Raw genomic sequence first — 22,251 nt, 5'->3', positions numbered from 1 at the left:
CCCTCAGCCATTCCTATAAAACCAATTACGGACCTCGGGGCTCCAGCAGTTTCCAGGCTCCCCTCGGCGGGGCTGAATGATCAAAACTGGTGGTGAGAATTTTTCCGGGCCGTTTCTAGGCAGCCCTCCCCCTCCACCAGCTCGGGCCCCCCCCTTCTTCTTCTCCTCCCTTTTCCTCCCCCCTCCTCCAGCGTCTGGGCTGAGTGATCAAAATAGAGGAAGATGGTTGTCGCCGCAATCCAGGGCTTTGCAAGGCGCGGTTTAATGGGCCGGCTGTCAGCTTCCTGCTCGCAGGAGGAGGTGACAAGCCGAGCGAGCCGGGAAGGGCCTGGGGCCCGGCGGACTGCACCCAGTGCCCACGCCCTGGCCCCCCACCTCCCCTGGGTGCGCCTCTACAACGCGCGGTGGAGACGCCAAAACAGACAAGGGCTGCTTTTTCCTTTTTTTCTTTTTTTTTTTTTTTTTTCCTCCTTCCTTTTAAAACAAAGCAGCGATTCATTCCCTCTCCCCCAGGAGCGCGGTCGGGTGGGATGGGCAGGCGAGAAGGCCGTTTTCCTTGTCCCGGCCTGCGGGTCCCTCCCTGAAAAGCAGTGTCAGATGGTTACTGATTAATATTTTGGAGAGGCCGCGGCGGCGGGCAGCGGGTGAGTCTAATCTCCTAAAAGGGGTTCCTATAGAAACGCGCGCGGGTCGGGGCGCGCCCCCTTCTCGGCCCCGGTGGGGCTGCGGCGCTTCTGCACCGCGCGCCCCTCCCCAAAGCCCCTCTTGGCGTGGGCGGTCCCCTCCTCCTTCCCCCCGCAAAAAAAAATCAGAGCAGAAAAAAGGATTAGATCGGCTGAGCGCGAGCTGAATCCCTCTCGATTCTGACATTTCAGCCTATTAGCATTTCTCCACGGGGCCTTCTGAAACCTATTAAAGTGTAATATTAAAAACCTCTTGGCTGGGGGCCTCTCTCGCCTTCCATCCGCCGCGCCCCCTCCAGGGAGGGCGAGACCGGGAAAAAAAAAATCTGTTGAGCTCAGAGGAAGCAGCAGCCAAGCCCAAAAGTGCTTGGCTGGCCACGGCGGCCAGAGGGGGAGGGGAGCCCCAATCCCCCAGACTTTGTACTTTATTTTGCGCTTTCAGCAAAATCCTTTCTGGGTTGAGTAGCCGGGAGCTGCCCGCAGCAGACCTACCTGGCTAGAGGCGCAGGGAATGCGGACCCCGCGGGAGGGAGAGTCCTAGGGGCCCCGCACCCTCTCCGCAGCCCCGGCAGGCACCCGAGTCCAGCTAGGCATTACGTACCCTCGAAAGGAAGCTTGAAGGGGCAGAAATCCTGCTGATCCTGCCTCGGAGAGCAACCGTGGTGATAGGATTTTAATTAAAACAAGAGAAGCCCGCTCTTTCGCCCCGCGCTGCGGACTCAGCGTTTTCGCATCGCTCCTACTTTTTTTTAATCCATTTTTAAGGCAACTTTTCTGCAGGGGGGGAAATGAGCTAGTTAGCGCCCATTCGTTCTATTTTCTTTTCTCCACTTTTAGAAAAAAGGGGGAAGGGTTCGAGAGCGAACTGGGGGTGTCTAATTTAATTCCAGGATAAATTTGAGGAAAAAAGTTCGGCCTCAGGAGGGCAGTTTCAAGTTGCCCTTCTTGGATCCTCCTGCGCTGGTTTCTAGGCTGCCCTCTTTTGGAAGCTGGAGCTCCGCGGGGGAGGAGGGAGGAGTGAAGAGAGAAAGGAACGAAAATAGCCGGAGCCAAGGGGAAGGAGCGGCGGTGTCCGCGCTTGGAGCTGGGCGCGCGGGTCTCAGTGGCAGCCGGGGCGGCGGGAGACGCCCGGTGCAGCCCCAGGACGGCCAGGAGCAAAGACCGAAAGGAGAGGGGGGTTAGAGAAAGGAGGTATTGTGTCTGTGTGCCTTAGGGGAGGGGGGCGACTGCAGAAATAAAATAAATGCTGCTGAGCTGCGCGGGACTGCTGGAAGCCAGGGCAAGGGAAGGGGCCGTGTGTGGGGGCGCCGAGCGCCCTTGAGTCTTATCCACAGGCCTTTGTGGGTTCCTAGTAAGCCCTCCCACGCCCGAGTCCCCATCGCTTCCCCCGCCCCCATCGCCCTTCAATATTAGAGTACAGGCCCTGAATCCCCCACCCCCTTAGCCCGCCCGGGATCTGGAACGGTTTTATTTTAATATAGCTCAAGAAAAAATATGTATCTTGAGAGTTGGGGTGGGGAATAATACAAAAGACTTGCGGGCTGGAAAAAAACAAAGGCCTATTTTTATAAATGTTTAATGTTTTCACCCCTGGATGCTCCAAGACGCCGTAATTGTGACGGCGGGGTATGTGTGCCATAAATCATTTAGTTGCTAATAAAAATTCTGCCTGTTTGCCCTGGATTTGCCAATGGCGTTTGCATTTTTCAAGTGTGCGCCTCGTCGGCTTGGCGAACCGAGCCGGCATTTCATTAGGGCCCGATTCAGGACAGAAGAGCCCCCCTCCCCGCTGGAATGTGTGCGCCCCAGCCCCTTGCGCCGCCCTCCCCATACACGCTTTCACCCTCGCGAGCTGCCACGCGGCCCTTTAGCCACCAGGCGCGGGGCCTGGGGTCGCGACCGCTCCGGGGTCCCGGCCGCCGGGCTGGACGCACAGGACTTCTGCGCGCGCCGCTCCTCCGGGGCTGCCTGGCTAGTGGGGCGCGCTGGAACTAACTAGAGCGCGCCTTGGTCTTTGCGCCCTGGTCTTTGCCCCCTCTTCGGCCCTGTGCCCTGGTGCCCTGGAGCCGCTGAGTAAACAGCTGCCGGGAGCCATCTTGGGGCGTGGGACCGATCCCAAGAGGAGTGGAGGCTGCAGGTTTAGCCCCTTCGGAGACCCACTCCATCACAGGGGAGCCTCTGTTGCAACCCTAGCCGGACCTCTGGGTCTGGGAAAATACACTCCCCGCCCTGGTGGACCACATTTAAGCGTGAAAAACGGGCGCGCGCGGAGCGGGTGGCCACAGCACAGGCCACAGGTCCAGCCGCCATCTTCCACGCCCCACCCCCAACCCCTCTCGCTTGTTTACCCGCGGGATCGGTGGCCAAAAACTGTGTTGACGCAGTGGGTGTGTGTGTGTGTTTTGTACTGACTGGGCGGAAAATCGGTCGGGGTGAGGGGACTCCACGCAGCCCCAAACCGCAATTCCGGGAGAACCCACCCAGGAGAGCCTCTGCCTGGCCCAGCGCGGTTATCCATGGCCCGGGCTGGCCGCCCAGACCAAGGCCTTTTGTGTATTCCCAGGTCGCCTACTACGGCTTCGGTTCCCAGGACGCTTTCCGACTAACAAAACTCTCCCCCTTTGTTGTAAAGCCAAAGGACAGGCCAACCTTGAGCCCGCTGTCTCCCCTGCGGTCTTTGTAGGCACAAGTCGGCCCCGCACTGGGGCCAGCAGCGGGCAGGTCCGACTCCGGGGAGCCCGCGCCTCCCAACTCTGCCCAATGCAAAGTTGAACATGGCTCTTCTAGCTCCTTGGTGTTGCAGACCGCATGGACACGTTCTCTCTACTCCCTCCAAAAAAAGCCCGGATCCTTTCCAAAACGCGGACACCCAAGCTGCCCCACCCTTGGACCTGAACCGCCTTTCCCGGGGAGTAGGGAAGGTCTGAGCCCCCAGACTATCGGTCTTATAACGAAAGGGGCCCCAATGATCGCCGGCTTCGGCTGCTGGCCCGGGAGGCCAAGGCACGGTCTCTTCGGCAGGAGTTTCCACAAGTCCTACATTCGGCAACTGGGAAGCTCCCAGCCCGGGCGCCGCTAAAACCCGGAGAGGCCGCACCCGGGACAGCCATGCTCGCGGTCTATGGCTGAGACTGGCCCAGCATGGCTCGGCGCCTGACCGAGAGGTGCTCGGACCGCCCGGAAGACCAGGGACGCGACACTAGCATCCTGCTGCAGCCAAGACCCGGGCGTACGGCGGGCAAAGCAGGGGCCTTTGCGCCAGGCCTGGCTGAAGCGGATTCAGACTCCTCTCGGCCCCGCCTCCGACCCTGGCCTCTTCCTATGGCCCGGGTCGGGTCTTCCACTCCACTGTCTGGCTCAGAAAGGACTGAAACACGTTCGGTGCGCCGCAGGCCGGCTGCTGCCATAAATCTCCGCGCCGGCCCTGCTTCCTGCTGGTTATACGCGGGTATTCCGGGCCAAGCCAAGCGCCCTGCTCTCCTGGTCACGGCCTGGAGGCCCCAACTCTGCGCAGGGAATCAAGCCAGGAATTTCCCCCATTCGCCAGAGAGGGAACGGCCTTTCCCACTCGGTGCCGCCACCATCCATCACCACGAGTTCCCGTGGCCCGGGCCTCGCCGATCATCGCTGGGGTGGGGACACCCCGGCCCGACACTTCCTACTAGGAAGGCTCGGTTACGCTAGGATGGGTGCGCGCGCCTGCATCTTGAGCAACGACAGGGCCAAGGACTGACCGACTTCTCTACTCGGCCAACTACCCACCTCCTCGAACCCTGCCTTAGTCTTGCGCCCCGGGAGCCCTCTGCGGGCGCTCGAGGGGCCTTTGGGGGTTGGAGGGAGCAAGAGCTGAGCCGGATGACTGCAGGCACGGTGCCGGAGACCCTTGGGTTCCCAACCCCGCGCCATCCCACCCGCTCCTTGCCGAGGATACCCCTTTTTTGGCCCGCCACCTTGGTGCAAATAGACCATGGAGAAAGCAGGAATCGGTCGTTTGCGCTGGTGGCAGCCTGGCGGGGGCGACGGTCTTCCTATCCTAGTCTGGGGGGCAGCCCCAGAGAGTACATTTCGAACAATAACGTTTAATGTCGTCAGAGTTTTATCTTTTTTTTTTTTTTTTTTTTCTGCCCTAGGGGCAAGGAACAGGCCTTCCCACTGGTGCCCGACATCAACCGAGCAAGCCGCTTGCGCGATGGGGACCGACCACCACCGAAGAGGCTTTGGGGACTTTTTGGCGGGGACAACCGTGGAGGGAAAAGCATTCATCCCCTCCTTGGTGCTCCCCCCAAAGCCTCACGGTGCCAGAGACATGTCCCCAAGAGGCGATGGCAAGTGGGGGGTGGCCGGGGGGCGGGGGTTGGAAACCTGGCTCCGAGATTGCCCTCACCCAAGGAGCTTCGGCTTCTTCCTAGAATTTCTAGAAGCACTTTCGGAGGGACCGAGGGCTTCCGGCCGGGCGCACAGGAATTTGAGCCTCGCCCCCGGCGGCAGCCTAGGAGCGGAGAGGCTGCCGAGCCACATTCCGCCCGAGCCGCCCCTGCTAGGCCCCAGGAAGCGCCGCGGAAAACAAAGCGCTGCGGTTTCAGCCCAAGGTTAAAGTCCACCGCGAGCGTTTTTTCCCCCGGAATCTGAGAGCGATAGCGTTTCTCCAAATAAACCGCCAATAAATCAGCTCCTGGGGCCGCCTGCTGAAGAGCTCGGGTGACCTTGGGGAATGTTTCCTGCCAGACCCGTCCGAGGACAGGCATGGGGGAGGGGGCCAATGTCAGCCCTACCCCAGAGACGGAAGAGGGGGTGGCCAAGGGCGTTTATTGTGGTATGTGTGCCCAGAGGGGATGGGGACGGTTTGGGGTGGGGGTGGGGCACTGTGATTATTTGGGGGCGGTGTGCGGGGGTTCGGAAAGGCAGGATCGGCTTCTCTGGGAAGGATGTGTCCAGCGCCCGAGCTTCGCCGCACTGTACCAGGCCCTGGTGAACGAGCCCCCACGGACATGCAGGGCCTCTGTCTTAGGGGGCCTCGGTCTTTGTCTGGGTGTGACTGGGTGTGTTCCGCAGCGAGTTTGTGTGGGGTGTGACTAATGGGATTTATGTATGTCAGTGCCAGGGTGACTAATGGAGGGCTTGGCAGCACGTGTGTTTGGGGAGAGACACTGCACCTAGGTGGGGAGTCCGTGCCCGGGAGGGGGCTGCCTGGTCTCTCAGAAGTCCCACACCCCTGGCCCCTGCTTTGTTTGGGCTTCTGCACCTCCCCAGCAGGCCCGTGCATGCTAAGGGTTCTGGAGCAAATTCCACTGCCAGCCCGGCCCCCAGGGGCCCTCCTTGCCTCCCACCTCCCTAACCCACGTGGTACCTCCAAATCCGGACTGCCTGCCCCCCTTCCCCAGCCAGCCCTCCCAGTTTCCTCGGTCTCTGAGAGTTCCCTGGGATGCCCGGGGGCATCACACCCCTGCCCTGTAATTTAGTTACTGCCCCATCCATTTAACAGAAAGGACTCTTGGGGCAAAAAGGAAAAGGGACAGTCACAGCTGGAAAATGGCAGCAAACACCATCTACCAAGCCAGGCAGGGTTTCTGAGACATGTGAAACCCCAGCATCTCCCCACCCACCTTTTCTGTGAGCGGAGGTGCTGGGCATGGAACCCCCAGCTCATGTGTGTTGAAGCTGAGTTCTACCAGTCAGCCCCAGCCCCAGCCCCTCAGCACCTTAAATAAGTGAAGGACCCAGCTGTACTAACCTGTCTTGCCACCCATTAATGTCCTTCCTTTCAGTCCTCTCTCTTGGCGACTGGGGATTTTCTCCTACCCTAACCTGGTGGGGGGAGGGGAGGAACAGAGGTCAGAGATTAGAGGGAGTCCCTGGTTTGGCCTGGGGCAGGTAGGGATGGGGTGAGGTCTCAGGCTAACCCAGGCAACATTCCTCTGGAGTTCGGCAGGACCATGGTCTGCATGTTAGGCAAGTGCTCTACCACTGAACTATACCCCAGCCGTTTTAAAGTTTATCTTGCGACAGGGTCTACCTACGTTGCCCAGGCTGACCTCAAACCTGGGATCCTCCTGCCTTAGCCTCCCAAGTAACTGGGATTACAGGTGTGCACACCTGTGCCCGCTTCCCTTGGGGCCTTCTGATTTTGCACACCAGCACGCTAATCTCAGGGTGTTCGTCTAGCTGCTCTCTCTGCCGCTTGCACACACGTTCTGGGTCCAGCATCTGTGCCTGTCTTAGACACACTTGTCAAAGGGGTCCCTGAGACCCAGGGAACTGGGGCAACCTAAGGCCACCCAGGAAGGGTGGCAGCAATTAGGCCAGCCATGGCTCTGCCCAGCTCCCTCCTGCAGGCCGGTGCTCCGTGTCAGAGGAGGGGAAGGCAGGGTCTCGCCCTTCCCAGGTCTGCTGGGCCAGTGGGCTCCCAGATTCCTCCTCTCTCTCCCCCTTTCTCTCCTGTGTGAGCATACACACACGTTCATTCTCTTTACCTCCCTCCCTCCTTTTTTTTTTTTTTTCTTTTATCCTTCTTTGGCATTTTCTTTCAAGCAGAAAATAAAAACATTTCCCATGGCTACAGCTTTGAAAGCTCCGCTTCCTGCCTGCCTCCATTCCTTGCCCACCCCACCCACATCAATGCATTTCCACCGTCAGCACAAAGTCAAAAACAAACCCCAAAGTCAGACCGACAGCCCCGTCCAGAGTCCTGGCACTTTCTCTTCATGTCTTGCTCTCTTGGCCCTAGAGATGAGCAGGAGGCAAGAACTCACCCCCTCCAACACACACACACACACACACACACACATTTGCACACCCAACTTCTGTGGCCACAGGAAATCTCTGAAGAATCTTCAAGAGCCACTCCTGCTGAGAGACCTGCTCTCTTGATTCCTTCTGCTGGAAATGTCTGAGCTGTCCCTGGGCATCCCTGCCCAGACCTGCCCACTTGTCCCAACGCCTTCCTCTGGTAGGCAGTCTGATGGGTTGAGTGATGCCCCCCCAATCTTCATGCTTACATACCTTACTAACCCCCAGTACCTCAAAATGTTACCTTTTTTGGAAATAGGGTCATTGTAATTAAGATGAGGTCATACTGTAGTGGAGTAAGCCCTAATCCAATATGATTGGTGTCTTTTTATAAAAATGGGGACATTTGGAGACAGGCAGATACGGAGGGAAGATAATATGGAAAGACATGGACAAAAGACCCCCATCTACAAGCTAAAGTGGGCAAGACAGCTCCTCCCCTACAGCCCTCAGGAGGAACCAGTTCCTCTCATACCCAAACACCTTGATCTTAAACTTCAAGTCTCTAAAACTTGAAAGGACAAATTTCTATTGTTTCCACCACCCAATCTGCGATACTTTATTAATGGCAGCAGGAGCAGATTAATACACCATTAGTGATTCAAGTGCCTGCAGAAGTCAGGCGGGAACATAGGAGAACAGGGAGAGGTAATAGCTCCCTGTAGCTCCAACCTGGGGCCCCCAGGAGTACCAGATCTGCCCCTGCCCCTGGGAGGCTGTTGTTTCCATTCAGTGGGATGGGTTGTGCTGCAGTAACAAACATCCCCAACATCTCAACAGCTTCATGTAAAACAAAGATGCATTGTCCCCTACATGTCTTCTGCGCAGCTTGGGTTGACTTTCCAGGACAGCTGGTTTGTGAAACCCAAGTCATTAGAATTCACAAGTTGTTCACCTCATTGCAAAGCCATCACAGGGCAAGGGCAGATCGGTGCCGAGTCACATGTCACCAATGCCCAGAGTCCATATGATGGTACTCAACTAAAGGGAATAGAGTCTTCACTGTGACCAAGGGAGGAAAGGCAGACACTGGTTTATCTGGGCCATGTCTACTACAGTTGCAGTTTTACATCTCATTTGTTCACCTTGACACTTTTTTTTTTTTAATTGTGGTGAAATACATAGAACAAAAATGATCATTTTGAAATGCAGTTCAAGGGCGGTAAACACAGTCACATTGTTGCAAAACCATCAGTACACCCACCTCCAAAACTTTTTCATCTCCCCAGTCTGAAATTATCCTCCTTAAACACTAACTCCCAATTCCCCCACCCCCAGGCCCTGGCACCCACAATTCAATTTTGTGTCTCTAGGAATTTGACATCTCTAGAGACCTCATATAAGTGGAATCCTATAGTTTTTGTCCATTTGTATCTGTTTTATTTTATTATAAAATTTATTTTATTATAAAATAAACCTCTAGGTTCATCCATGTTGGACTACTTATCAAATGACCTTCCTCTCCTCTGCTTTGTACTGGGTATTGAACCCAGCCACTGAGCTCCATCCCCGGTCCTTTTTAATTTCTGTTTTTGAGACAGGGTTTTACTAAATTGCTGAGGCTGGCCTTAGACTTGCCATCCTCCTGCCTCAGCCTCCCAAATTGCTGGGATTACAGGCGTGCACCACTGTGTCTGGCAAAATGTCCTTCCTTTTTTGTGTGTGTGCCAGGGATTGACCCCATGGGTGCTTCACCACTGAGCCACATCCTCAGCTCTTTTTTATATTTTGTTTAGAGACAGGATCTCACTGAGTTACTCAGGTCCTCGCTAAATTGCTGAGGCTAGTTTTTAACTGGCCATCCTCCTGCCCCAGTTTCCAGAGCTGGTATAACAGCACCGTGCGCCACCACACCTGTCTTGTCCTTCCTTCAGAAAGCTGTGTGATAGTCCATTGTATGCATATATTACATTTTTTTTATCCATTTATCTGTCCAAGGATACTGGCGTCTTAGTCCATTTTCTTTGTTATCAGAGTCCCAGAGACTGGTGGCTTATAAAGAATATGGCCTTGGATAGTTCAGGGGTCGAGAGCCTGGGATGTTTAAGAGCAGATGGCAGCATCTGCCCCGCAGCTGGCAAGGCCTCATGGGGTCATGGGATGGTGGAGGACGTCCCATGGTGAGATGGAGCAACCTGCCAAGGTGAGCTTGCCTTAGGTGGCCCTCAGTAACCCATTAGCTCATCCATGCAGAGCTCTCATGGGCCACCCGCTAAAGGGCCCATCTCCAAACACCGTCAATGGATTTGCTGTGAGCACAGTGTGCAAATTACCTCTGAGTCTCTGCTTTCATCCTTCGGGGTCTCTACCCACAAGTAGCAATTCTACTTTGAGTATAGACCCTAAGCAGGGTCATGTGGTATTTCTGCTTAATTATTTGAGGGACCGTCATCCTATTTTCTGATGCTGATGGTCACACAGCAGTGTGGATGTGCTTAATGCCACCAAGTTGTCTACAGCTTACATTCCCACCAGCATTTATTATTCTCTGTTTTGGTTTTGGTTTTGGTGGGGGGCTACCAGGGATTGAACTCAGGGGCACTCAACCACTGAGTCGCATTCTCAGCCCTATTTTGTATTTTATTTAGAGACAGGGTCTCACTGAATTGCTTAGCACCTCACTTTTGCTGAGACTGGCTTTGAACTCACGATCCTCCTGCCTCAGCCTCCCGAGCAACGAGATGACAGGCGTGCACCACACATCCGGCTATTGTCTGGCTTTTTGATAGTAACCATCCTTGACTTGTCTTTGCTTAATGATGGGTGATGTTGAGCAGCTTTTAATATGCTCATTGAACATTTGTGTATCTGCTTAGGAGAAATTTCTATTCAAGCCAGGTGGAGTAGTGCACCCCTATCATCCTGGGAATTTGAGAGGCTGAGACTGGAGGATCACAATTTCTGGGCCAACCTCATCAACTTGACAAGACCCTCAGCAACTTAGCAAGCATCCTCAGCCACTTGCCAAGACCCTGTCTCAAAAAATGACAAGGAGGCAGGGTTGGGGACCTCACTCCGCGGGGTTCAACCTCCAGAACCAAAAACAGAAACGTTGATTCGAGTTCTCTGCCTGCCTGCCTGCCCCACCTGTTTCGGTGCTGGGGATCAAATCCAGAGCCGAGCACATGGTAGGCAAGCAAGCACTCTACTACTGAGCTACGTCGCTGGCCCTTGGCACTATTTTTAATACCCTACAGACCAAAATAAAACACAGGAGCAGGCCACCTGCTGTCGCCAGTTTGCAGCCCTCCTGTAGAAGCTGCTCAGCCCGGCACTCGGATCATCCATTCCTACTGGCTAACAGTTCCCTGGGGCTGCGTCCCAGCCTCAAGTTTATTTTCCTGTGTGTGTGTGTGTGTGTGTGTGTGTGTGACACTAGAGATTGAACCCAGAGCAAGAACTTCTCCCTGAGCCCCGTTCCAAGCCCTTCTATTTTATTTCTGCAGGACTGCAGATGGATCCTGGGGCCCCTTAACTACTGAGCTACATCCCAGCCCTTTTTATTTTTACTCATCTATTTTTTTTATTTTTTTATTTTTTTAGATGGGGTCTTGCTAAGTTGCCAAAGTCGGCCCTGAACTTACAATCCTCCTGCCTGCACCTCATTGTTCATATTCGTTGGACAGTTACTGCCTGGGGCAGTCCCCATGCGAGGCCCTGAGGTGAGCACAGCCCTGTCCTCATGGCGCTGGCCGTCCAACGGAGGGACAGTCGATCGACAAAGAATTGTAAGTGTCCTGACGGCTCCAGAGACTGACGCAGGAGGATCTCAAGTTAAAGGCCAACCTGAGCAACTTAGCAAGACCCTGTCACAAAGTTAAAATGCCTGGGGAGCAGCTCAGTGGTAGAGCACTTGCCTAGTATGTGTGAGAACCTGAGTTCTATTGGTACCACTAAAAGAGAGAAAGAAGAAAAGAAAAAAAAAAAAAAAAACAAAGAAGGAAAAAAAATGAATGTCACCAAAGAGGAGGAGGAGGATAGGGCCCTGGGGACAGACCCTCTAGGACTGCAGCTTACTGGAACAAAGGAGTGTTTTCAGTAGGTGGTACCCAACTGTTTTTGTTTTGTGTTGTTTTTTGGTGCTGGAATTGAACTCAGGGGCTCTTAACCATTGAGCTACACCCTCAGCCCCTTTTATTTATTTATTTTTTTATTTTGAGACAGGATCTCACTAACTTGCTGAGGCTGGCCTCACAATTGCAATCCTCCTGCCTCAGCCTCCCGAGTAGCTGGCACTATAGGCACATGCCACTGTGCCTAGCTGGTATCCAACTGTTTTAAGCAAGAGTTGCTGGGAGTCCAGAAATGTAACACCTTCAGGTATGGATGGATCAAGGACATGCCAGTCAGTCCCACTCTGGCTCTTGGTCTCCATTTTACTCCCCTTTCCGTGGGCCCCATCCTCTCCTATAAATCTGGGTTTCCTGTGTGTGTTGGGACATGGTGAGCCTCAGTCTGACAACAAGGAAAGGGAAATTCCCAGAGGGATATTTGGGAGAGTGCTAAAAAGTGTAATGCTGGGGAGAAAAAGACTGCAGATGACCTCTCTGCCCATCGAGCTCTGGCCCAGGGTTGGGCTCTGACCTGCAGGTGGCAGAATTGCTGCTGATGAGATTTATCACATGGTCCTGCTCAGGAGGCAGAGCGTCACCTCAGTACTGTGCCGGCTAGGACGGAGCTGGGGTACCTTAAACCCTGCTCCTCACTCCTCCTCTCCCTCAACACTCCTCACTCCTCTTTTCCCTCTTCTTTTTTCCTCTCTGTCTTGTTCAACAGTTCAACACGCCACCTACAACCCAATTCCACTCTAGATTTAATAAAATATCCCTTGGGACGTGGGGCCTGGGTTTGCCCAGTGGCTGTTAATATACGTGGCATCTTCCAACGATGGTCACGCAATGCCCCCTTCCACAACATGACAATGTGATGGCAACGCTCCCCCAACTGGAACTGGAATTGTATGTCTTAAAACCTTATTAGGAGCCGGGTAAGCAGCACACACGCCGGTAATCCCAGTGGCTCAGGAGGCTGAGGCAGGAGGATGGAGGGTTCAAAGCCAGCCTCAGCAAAAGCAAGATGCTAAGCAACTCAGTGAGACCCTGTCTCTAAATAAAATACAAAATAGGGCTGGGGATGTGGCTCAGTGGTCAAGTGCCCCTGAGTTCAATCCCTGGTACCCCCCCCACCAAAAAAAAATTTTTAGTTAAAAAAAATGAAATAAAAAGGGCTGGAGATGTGACTTCATGGTTAAGATCCCCTGGGTTCAATTCCCAGTAACAAAAAAATAAACCTTATTAGGTAACACTGGGTGACTTCCAAAGCAAGGTCGGCCTCATCCTTCCACACGTGGGATCTGGAGCCACCAGGAAGAGGCCACCTTACTCCAGAAAGCTCAGATCACGGAGGGGCACGTGCCAGTGCCCAGTGGGTCCCAGCCTACAACAGCATCAGATGTGAGCAAGCAGGAGACAGGAAGAGGCTTTGCAGAGCCCGGTGAAGCAGAGCACAGGTGCCTCAGGATGCCGGGCCCCCCAGAGTGGCCGAGCGGGGGCTGAACTCGTTTCTGCGCATGCCAGTTGCGCTCACTGAGCAGCGCCGATCAAATGATTCAGGAAGGGCCCAGCAAAGTAGTGGGGCCACACAGCCTGTGTCTAGGCCTTGGTTCTGCCACCTACTTGCTATGTGATCTGCAAAGCCACTGCCCCTCTCTGAGGTTCAATTTGCCTATCTATAAAAAGGGGTGGAGCCAACCTCCTCTCCAGGGACCAAGAGAGGGGATACTGTGCCTGCATGGCCCCTGCCAAGAGTGACTGAGGCTGTCTTCTGACACCAGCAAGCGTCCAGGTAGCATAGGGCCCTGGAGGCTCCAGGTGACCCCTCTCCCTCTCTCCACCAGTTCAGGACTGGGAGAAGCAAAGGATGGTGTCCTAACCTGCACGGCACGGGCCATAGTCAGCCCTGTCCCCAGACCACTGCCTGGACATTTCTCAACTAGGACAGATTATTGCTTTCTTGTGGCTACTGTAACAAATGACGGCAAACTGAGTAGCTTTAGGCAATAGAAACTTTTTTTTCTCACAGGTTAGAAGCTTGAAGTCCAAAGTCAAGGTGCCAGCAGGGTGGGCTTCTTCTCAGAGCCCTGATGGGCCATCTGTCCCAGGCCTCCCTCCGGCTCTGTGGACGCCACCATCCTATGACTCAAAGCTTCTGGGCTCCCGTTTTGCTTCCACCACCACAGGGCGGTCTTCCTCCGTGCCACAGCTTCATACGCCCGTCTCTCTGTGTCTCTCGTTTTTCTTTTGGTCCTGGGGATTGAACCCAGGAGTATCCAACCACTGAGCTACCTCCCCAGCCCTGTTTATTTTTTGTTTTGAGACAGGTCTCACTAAGTTGCTGAGATTGGCCTTGAATTTGCAATCCTCTTGCCTGAACCTCCCAAGCATGCAGGGTCCATGTCTTTTCTTATAAGGACACCAGGCAGCTGCCTCGGATTAAAGGGCCTTGTCAACTCCTGTGTGACCTCATCTAACTAGACACATTTGCAATGACCCTCTTGCAAAATAAGGTCCCATTCTGAGTTTCTAAAAGTCAGGACTTTATCTTTTGGGGGCCCCCCAACCCACCCACAACACCTACCTCTGGCCCTGCCCTTCTGCACCAGGTCACAACAGGAAGCCCTTCCTCAGAAAGACTGGGGTCTCATGACACAGAATGGAGACTGAGCCTTGTAGATAGGCATCATGCCTGCCCCCAGGTGCCTACTCTCATCGCTACCCCCGGTTGCAGTGGCACACACCTGTAATCCCTGCAACTCGGGAGGCTGAGGCAGGAGGATCGCAAGTTCAAAGCCAGCCTCAGCGACTTAGCAAGGCCCTGAACAACCATGTCTCTAAATAAAAAGTGAAAAGGACTGGGGATGTGGCTCAGTGATTAAGTGTCCCTGAGCTCAATCCCTGGTACCAAAAATAAGATAAAATATAAAATATAAAATAAAAAATCCCTCCCTGTCATCCATGAGGGGCCTCCACTTAGAAGCTGCTGTGACTCCAGGCCTGCCCTTGAAGAGCAGGAGACGTTGTGAGAAGTTAAGGCCACGGCACCCAAGCAACCTCCTCCAAAGACAGACCAGAGTGGAAGAGTCCATTTCCTGGGCTCTGGTCCACTGTCTCCAAGGGACTAAGCCCCTCACAGCAGCAGCTGGCCATCCACCTTCCATGTTCCTTCCTAGGGTCACCCCCCAAAAAACAACCTGCACCCCATCAGCTGGGCTGAGGTCCAGAAGACTCCGGCAGGACTTCCCTGACTTGCAGGTGGGATGTGGGCCTGCAGAGGGCAGAGGCCATCCTCTGTCCACACACACAGTTGGGGACCCCAGACTGCATGGGAGGAGGACCCTCCCCCCAGGAGCCCGGCTCAGATGATCTTGCTGTATTTTTTTCCAGTACTGGGAACAGAGCACACGCTCCCCCTCAGCCCCAGCCCCGCCCGGCTCAAATGATTTTAGGTGGCTCTTTTCCTGTTCACGGCTGGCTGGGTTGAGTGGTATTTATTCAAACTTTCGTTTTATTGGTGTTTTTGTTGAAAGTGCAGGAATTATTCATGGCTGGTTTCAGTTCTCTTCTGGCAATGACCGCATCTTCGTACTCAAAGTACAAATTATGTGTCAGTTCAACTCACTGTCAGTTAGGGGCTGTGCCCAGCCTTACGTGATGGGAAAGGAGAGTGGCCCACCTGTGTTCCCTCCCCTGTGTGACCTTTTCAGGTAACCTGTCATCTCTGGGCTCAGTCTTCTCATCTGGAGAATGGGCGGTGGCATGAGTGACAGGCAGACGCATCCACTGTCACCTGGAGCTATGAGCCGAGCATGGGTGAGCCTGGGCATGTGGGTGCCCTCCAGGGAAGAGGAACAGGGGACGCTGAGCCATCAGAGGGGTCAGCCCGAGCATGGCAGAGCAAAGCCCAGCCAATCCTGGTGCACAACTGCATGAGGACACGTCCTAAAGTTCTTCGACACTTCTTTTGGAAAGCAGGGTCTCAAGCCGGGTGTGGTAGTAAGCACCTGTGGTCCCAGCAACTTGGGAGGCTGAGGCAGAAGGATTGGTTTGAGCCCAGGAGTCTGAGACCAGTCTGAGCAACTTAGTGAGACCCATCTCCAACAAAAACAAAAGGCCTTTTATTTTTTTGTATTTATTATTATTATTTTCCTACGTTACTAGGGAGGGGCCGGGATTATAGGCGTGCACCCTCGTGCCCGGCCGTGGGTGTTTTGTTTTGTTCTGTTTGGAGATGGCATTTCCCTTCATTGCCCAGGCTGGCCTTGAACTTAGATCCTCCAGTCTCAACCTCTGGAGCACAAGTTTTTCAAATGTAAAAAAAAAAAGGCTTACCGCTTACCTTGGGGTTCTGGGTGGGCCCTTTGTCCCTTGGCCAAAGCTGGCCCCAACCCTGCCCCCTGCAGGCTCCCACAGCATCCCGCGAGGACCTGGTGACAAGCATCACCAAGCTGGCCCATGTCCCTCAAGGCAGCTCCTCCCCTGTCTCTGCTGCGCGCCCCCTCCCGCCGCTTTGCCCTCACCCTGAGGCGGGGGCAGTGGCCCCAGCTCTTGCTCCTGCGGGCATCTGTCTACCTTGAAAGGGGACCGGGGGTACTTTAATTTTGTTCTTTTCCTCCTGGAACCAGCTTGTCCCTAGAGACATCTTCCCTTCCAGGGACTTGATAGGCAGAGGCAAGCTCTGGGCCACCTTCCTGCTTAATTGCCACCAGTTTTAATCCCAAGCGGAAGGCTCCCAAGGCCCTCTTGGCATCTCCCAGGATGTCCCCAGGAATGACATGTGCCCATCGTGTGCCAAGGGGACCCTACTCCCCTCTGTGAGCCCCCCTTCGACAGGGCCAGGGAAGGGAAGGCGGTCGCCCCAGGTGCCCACGAGGCAGAGCCAGGCCTGGGCTCAGAGCCTTGGTGAGGGACAGAGCCCTGCCTGCACGGAGCCCAGTCCTCACCTCGAGTGTCCCCCAGCCTCGCTCGGTACCAATGGCACACACAGGCCCGGTTTGCTGGGGACTGCCCCCGTTTTCTATCTGAACCCCTTTCTGTCCAGAAATCCCTCAGCCAGGCCTGTTGGTCACCCCACTTCCCACAGTGAGGGCGTGTAGTGAGACGAATGGTGTCCCCCTAAAAGATAGGTCCGCCTGGCCACTCAGGGTGGGACCTTGCTCGCAATATTGGTCCTTTTTTTAAATTATTTTTTTAAAGATGTTGATAGACCCTTATTTTATTCATTTATTTATATGTGGTGCTGAGAATCGAACCCAGGGCCTCACACATGCTAGGAACACTCCACCCCTGAGCCATGACCCCAGCCCCAGCAATGGGGGTCTTTGCAGGTACCGCTAGGGTAAGGATCACAAAAAGGTCTGGATGAGGTGGCCCCAGGTCCACAGGCCAAGTCCCTGTGTGAGACAGAGAACAGCTCCACATACAGGGTGTGACCACGAGGCCAGGGCCCAGCTTGCTTCTCAGGCCAACCCGCCCCGCGGCCACCTCAGAAGATTCCTGGGACGGTTCCCTCGGTGCAGCCCAGCCGGAAGGAGCCAGCCCTGTACACACTTTGACCTTCTGAACTAGGAGACAACCTCGCACTTCTGTTATGAAGCCACCCGGGTTGTGGTCATTTGTTCCAGAGTCCTAGCAAACAGGGAGACAGTGACCAGGGAAAAAGGGCTCTGGCCATGGGCAGCAGGAGGGGCGCCAGGGTCAGAGAGGCTGTGGTGCCAGACTCCCGCCTCTTCTGGAGCCTGCTCAGGGCCCCCCTAAGTCCTGTGGTTAGGGCCCTCCTGTGGGGTGAGTGTTCTGTGTACTGCTGCCTAACAAGCCACCCCAAATGGCAGCACGTCCATCCACCGATTAACTCTGATGGCATGTTCTGCAGGTCAGGAATTTGAGCCGAGCACTGTGGGAAGGGTTGTTCCATGCTGCCCAAATTCTATACCCAGCTGGCAGGACTGGAGGCCTAGCCAGGCACCATCATCCCAGCAGCTCAGGAGGCTGCGGCAGGAGGATGGCAAGTTCAAAGCCAGCCTCAGCAACTTAGTGAGGCCCTAAGCAACTCAGTGAGATCCTGTCTCTAAATAAAATACAACAGGGGGCTGGGGATGTGGCTCAGTGGTTAAATGCCCCTGGGTTCAATACCCGGTACCAAAAAAAAAAAAAAAGCCCGGAGCCCTTCCTGAGGGAGGAGGGCTTGCGCTCACTAGATGGCCTCAGTGATCCTCTCCTCTTATTGACAGTCTGGTCTGGGTCGGTCACAGGGAGCCTGTGGAAGGAGACCAGGGGCTCAGGTCCCTGACCACCTGGGGTGCTCAGCGGAAGGGGTCCTGCCTTTGTCCTGTCCCTGACAGGGCAGGCACACAGAGTTCTGTGAAATGAATGGATGAGGATAAATGAAGAGTGGCAGCTGGGCGATTCATGACTTAGTAGCAATAATCAACAGCACATAGAGCTCCTCTCATGGGCCGGGCATAGAAAGAAGAAGGGAAAACAAGAGAATCTACAAACTCCTAAACTCCTTGTTAGAGCCTGGATCTTGGGCTGGGGAGATAGGGAGATAGCTCAGCTGGTAGAGTGTTTGCCTTGCAAGCACAAGGCCCTGGGTTTGGTCCCCAGCACCGCAAAAAAAGAAAAAAAAAAAAAAAAAAATCCTCAGAGCCTTGGTCTTGACTGTGTGCCCAAAGGCCCACGTGCTAGAGACTTGGTCCCCAGCCTGTGGCACTATTGAGAGATGGCAGAACCTTTAGGAGGTGGAACCAAGTGGCAGGAAGTGCAATCATGGGGGGCATCCCCTTAATGGGGGTATCAGGCCCTGGGCCCCTCTTTCTCTTTGCTCCTTGACTGCTGTAAGGTGAGCTGCCATGTCTGCCATGGGCTCTTGCCATGATGTGCCGAGCTGCCACAGGCCCAAACCAACAGGACCAAGAGACCATGGACAAAAACCTCCAAAACTGTGAGCCTAAATAAACTTTTTCTCTTTATAAATGCACTACCTCAGGTATTTTGTCACAGTGATGAAAAGCTGACCAGTGCACTTCTCTTTGTCTTTCTTCCCTGTGCTTCTTCAGTTTTCTTATCTATCAGTTGGTTTTACAATAACACTTCCTCCATAGGTGGTTGTAAGGATTAAAACATTCACATGTATAGAAAAGTGCACTGAGCTGCACCTCAAAAATGTAGCATTCTACTCAGTATATGTTCTAGTTCAATTTTAAAAAATCAGTGGGGGAGAAGGTCGGGATGCCATGTCGGGCGCATGGGGCAGGGTGTTGCTGGAGGAATGCTGCCCACTTGTCCCTTCAAGCATTTGGAAGTACAGCTGGGGTGGGGTTCTCCAGGTTAAACTGAGCAGCCTTTGTGACCCAAAAGGGTGTCTTCGTGGCTATTGTTGTTTTAGTAGAATAAACATTTTTGGAAAAAACATGGTAATTTTGTTATTTTATTTTATTTTGTAGTACTGAGGGTAGAACCCAGGACCTCACATGCACTAGGTAAGCGCTCTACCACTGGGTCACCCCTGGACCCCTTTGTTTATTTATTTATTTATTTATTTATTTATTTATTTATAGTATTAGAGATTGAACCCCAACGCTCTCTACCCCTGAGCTACATCCTCAGCCGTTTCTATTTATTTATTTATTTACTTATTTATTTGTTTTATTTTATTTTGAGACAGACTCACTGAGTTGCTGAACTGGTGAAAGTTGTTGAACTTGTGAGTCTCCTGCCTCGATCTCCCAGGTCACTGTGATCACAAGTGGGCTCTGCTGTGCCTGGCTTGTTTGTTATTTATTTATTTATTATTTATTTATTTTTGTTTTGTTTTATTGGTTGATTGATTGATTTTTCAGAGCTGGGGATTGAACCCAGGGCCTTGTGCTCGACAGGCAAACACTACATGAACTGAGCTATCTCCCCAGCCCTTATTTATTTTTTTAAGCAGGCAGGACACTTGTTTTGTTCAAGACGGACATTAAAATCCCTCCCCCCACCCTGAATCACCCTCACTGTGGTGTGACCTCAGCCAAGCCTGCGGGGCCACGGGGCAGGGTCCAGCTCCCCCTGCCTGGGGAGCTGCAGAGTCTGCCGCTGATGCAGGCAGCCAGGGACCTCTCACCGACCTCTCACCTCCTGCCAGAAGCTTCCATTGGTGGAATCCTGGAAGCCAGAGGCAAGGAAACCCCGGTGCTACCGACTGCAGGAATCAGCTTCCCAGAGCACAAGCAAGAGAAAGAAGACCATAGAGGGATCCTATCACCTTCTGCCTCTAACAAAGGGCAAGTCTTTAATTAACCATCCCGAGTCTGCTTTCCCATCTGTAAAATGGGACTCTCGATGGCATCGGTAAGGACTCTCTCTCTTTTTGCAGTTTTAGGGATTGAACCCAGGGCACTCTCCCACTGAGTTAATCTCCAGCTATTTTTAATTTTTATTGCAAGACAGAAAGTCTCCCAAAGTTGCCAAGCCTGACCTCAAACTTGAGATCCCCCTGCCTTAGCCTCCTGTATAACTGAGATTACAGGCACGTGTACTGCACCCAGCCAGTTGGGACTCTCTTAGATACAGGTGACAGCCACACAGGAAACAGCTTGAAAAGGGAAATTTATCAGCTTATATATCTGGAAGGCTGAGGGGGCTTCAGGCGTAGTCTGATCCAGCTCCTTCGACATGTCATCCAAATCTAGCTTCTCTCCATCTTCTGCTTGTCTCTGGTTTGGGTTCATTCTCAGTTTCGTAGGATTGGCAAGTTGGACCAAACTGCTGCAGATTCATGTCTGCCTGGTTTCAGGAAGGGGAAAAGGACTCCTCAGGCACTGAAAATAGGGGCACTGCTAACAGAAGGGGCTCCTGAACTGGCAGGCACATAGCTACACCCAACAGGCACTGACCCAAACTCAGAAAGGTGCTTGTAACTTCTACACTGTAGAGGGTTGTACAGTGTCCCGCCAAAAACTTCATGTCCAACTGGAACCTTGGCACGTGACCTTCTTTGAATATTACTTGGTGGGTGTGTGCGGGTGTGGTGCTGGGCACGGAACCCAGGCCCTTGTACATGTTAGACAATTGCTCTACCACTGAGCTACATCCCCAGGCTGAGAATGTGCCCTTATTTGGAAACAGTCTTTGCAGATGTAATTGGCTAAGGACCTCAAGATGTGATCATCCTGAGCTTAGGACAGGCCCTAAATTCCATGACTGGTGGAGGAAAGGACACAGAGACTCCGAGGAAGGCTGGGTGGCAAAGGAGGCAGTGACAGGTGACACAGTTACAGTCAAACAGCACAGACACCGCGGGCTGCAGTCCCCCTCTGAGCCTTCTAAGGAATCAGCCCACCTCTGGCCTCCCAGACTGCGAGACTGTAGATTCCTACAGCTTGCAGCCACCCACCTGTGCAGGCCGGGGACGCTGGTAGGCCCATCTCCCAGGATGTCGGCTGCCCTCAGAGGACCGGGCTGGCATGACCGTGAGCCTTCCCTTCCCACTGCGTAGACAGGGGCCCGGCCTCTGGGAGCGGCCTCTGAGGCTCTGCCAGCGCTGGACGCAGAATCTGTTTTCCATAAACATTTTTTTGAACTGAATTTTATTTTTCTCACCCAAGAAGAGAGTCTGGCAGAGGACGCCCAGGCGGGTGGAGCGCTGGGGGAAGAGGGAGCTTGCTGTGGCTTTTCCTTCTTTCCTGGCACTTTTGGTCCTTTTGGATTTCCCTCTACTAAACAAGGAGGAAATGGAATCTAAAAGTGGGTTCCTGCCCCCACCAGAGCCCGGAAGGCTCTGAGAACAGAAGGGATGGTGTCTGGTGGCCAGGACTTGGTGCCCTGAGCCTGGGCCCTCCCATTGTCCCCTCCCAGGTCCACGAGGGTCTAGTGAGAAAGGGGCCTTACCTGGAGCTACCCCAGGACCACCCTTCTGCAGAGCCCAGGAGGCTGGTGACATTGTGGCCCTTCCCCTGTGCCAAAGAAGCAGCAGCTCAGGGAGGGTGGGGGGCCCAGCTGACTAGGGATGGCCAGGGGCTGCCCTGGGAGACCCCCTGGGGCACCTCACCCAGATTTCAGATTTCTGGCCCCAGAAAAGTGAGAGAGTAAATTTCTGCCATTTAAAGCACCAGCTTTGCGACACTGTGTTACAGCAGCCACAGCATACTCATACGTCAATGAGGGGCTAAACGAGATTTCACAAAACCAGCACCAGCTTCAAGGTAGACAGCACTGTGACGCCCCTCCAGGAGCCCCCACGGGCCCAGGCGGGTGGCTGAGGTCACATCTGGCTGCTTCTCCCCCACCCTGTGTGGCTTCACTCTTGGGGCTGCAGGTTGTCTCCAGTGGCCCTCCCTCCAGAAACCCGCTGTGCACAAGAATCCTTGTCAGGCTCTACCCAAGACCGTGGATGCCCGCCACTGTCAGGTGGTGGGCGGTGGGTGGGCGGACCAGTACTTTCTTTCCCCTGGCCTGGTCCCCAGCCGGACACACTCTGGGACCCCAGGAATCCTCTCACTGCAGAAGACAGATGAGCACCGCCTGAGTCTTCTCTGGCTCTTGCCTGGGACGCCGCTTCACGGTGGACCTCCCTCCACGCGCTGAGGGCCTCAAGTTGCTGGGCCCAGGGAGAAGGTGCCGCTCCGTCCCCGGGCCTGCAGGGGCCTCTCACCAGCCGGCATGGGGGTAGAGCAGAACCTGGGGGAGGGGACAGGCGGAGCGGCGGAGGCAGGGGTGGGGTGCAGGCAGGGGTGGGGCGCAGG

General features: G+C 54.2%; 1 long non-coding RNA gene across 1 annotated transcript; it reads left to right on the top strand.

The window, feature by feature from the left end:
- Window positions 1-53: 53 nt before the first annotated feature.
- LOC306649790 lies at window positions 54-22,197 on the top strand. The gene is made up of 6 exons (XR_013760713.1): window positions 54-92; window positions 514-5,496; window positions 11,013-11,507; window positions 18,970-19,005; window positions 19,613-22,070; window positions 22,104-22,197. It is a non-coding gene; the product is annotated as an uncharacterized lncRNA (long non-coding RNA).
- Window positions 22,198-22,251: the final 54 nt, after the last annotated feature.

The sequence above is a fragment of the Sciurus vulgaris genome, assembly GCF_902686455.1.
Source record: "Sciurus vulgaris genome assembly, chromosome: 18".
NCBI lineage: Eukaryota > Metazoa > Chordata > Mammalia > Rodentia > Sciuridae > Sciurus > Sciurus vulgaris.
Note: the sequence above shows the minus strand (reverse complement) of the source record. Positions and strands in the feature narration are given on the sequence as shown.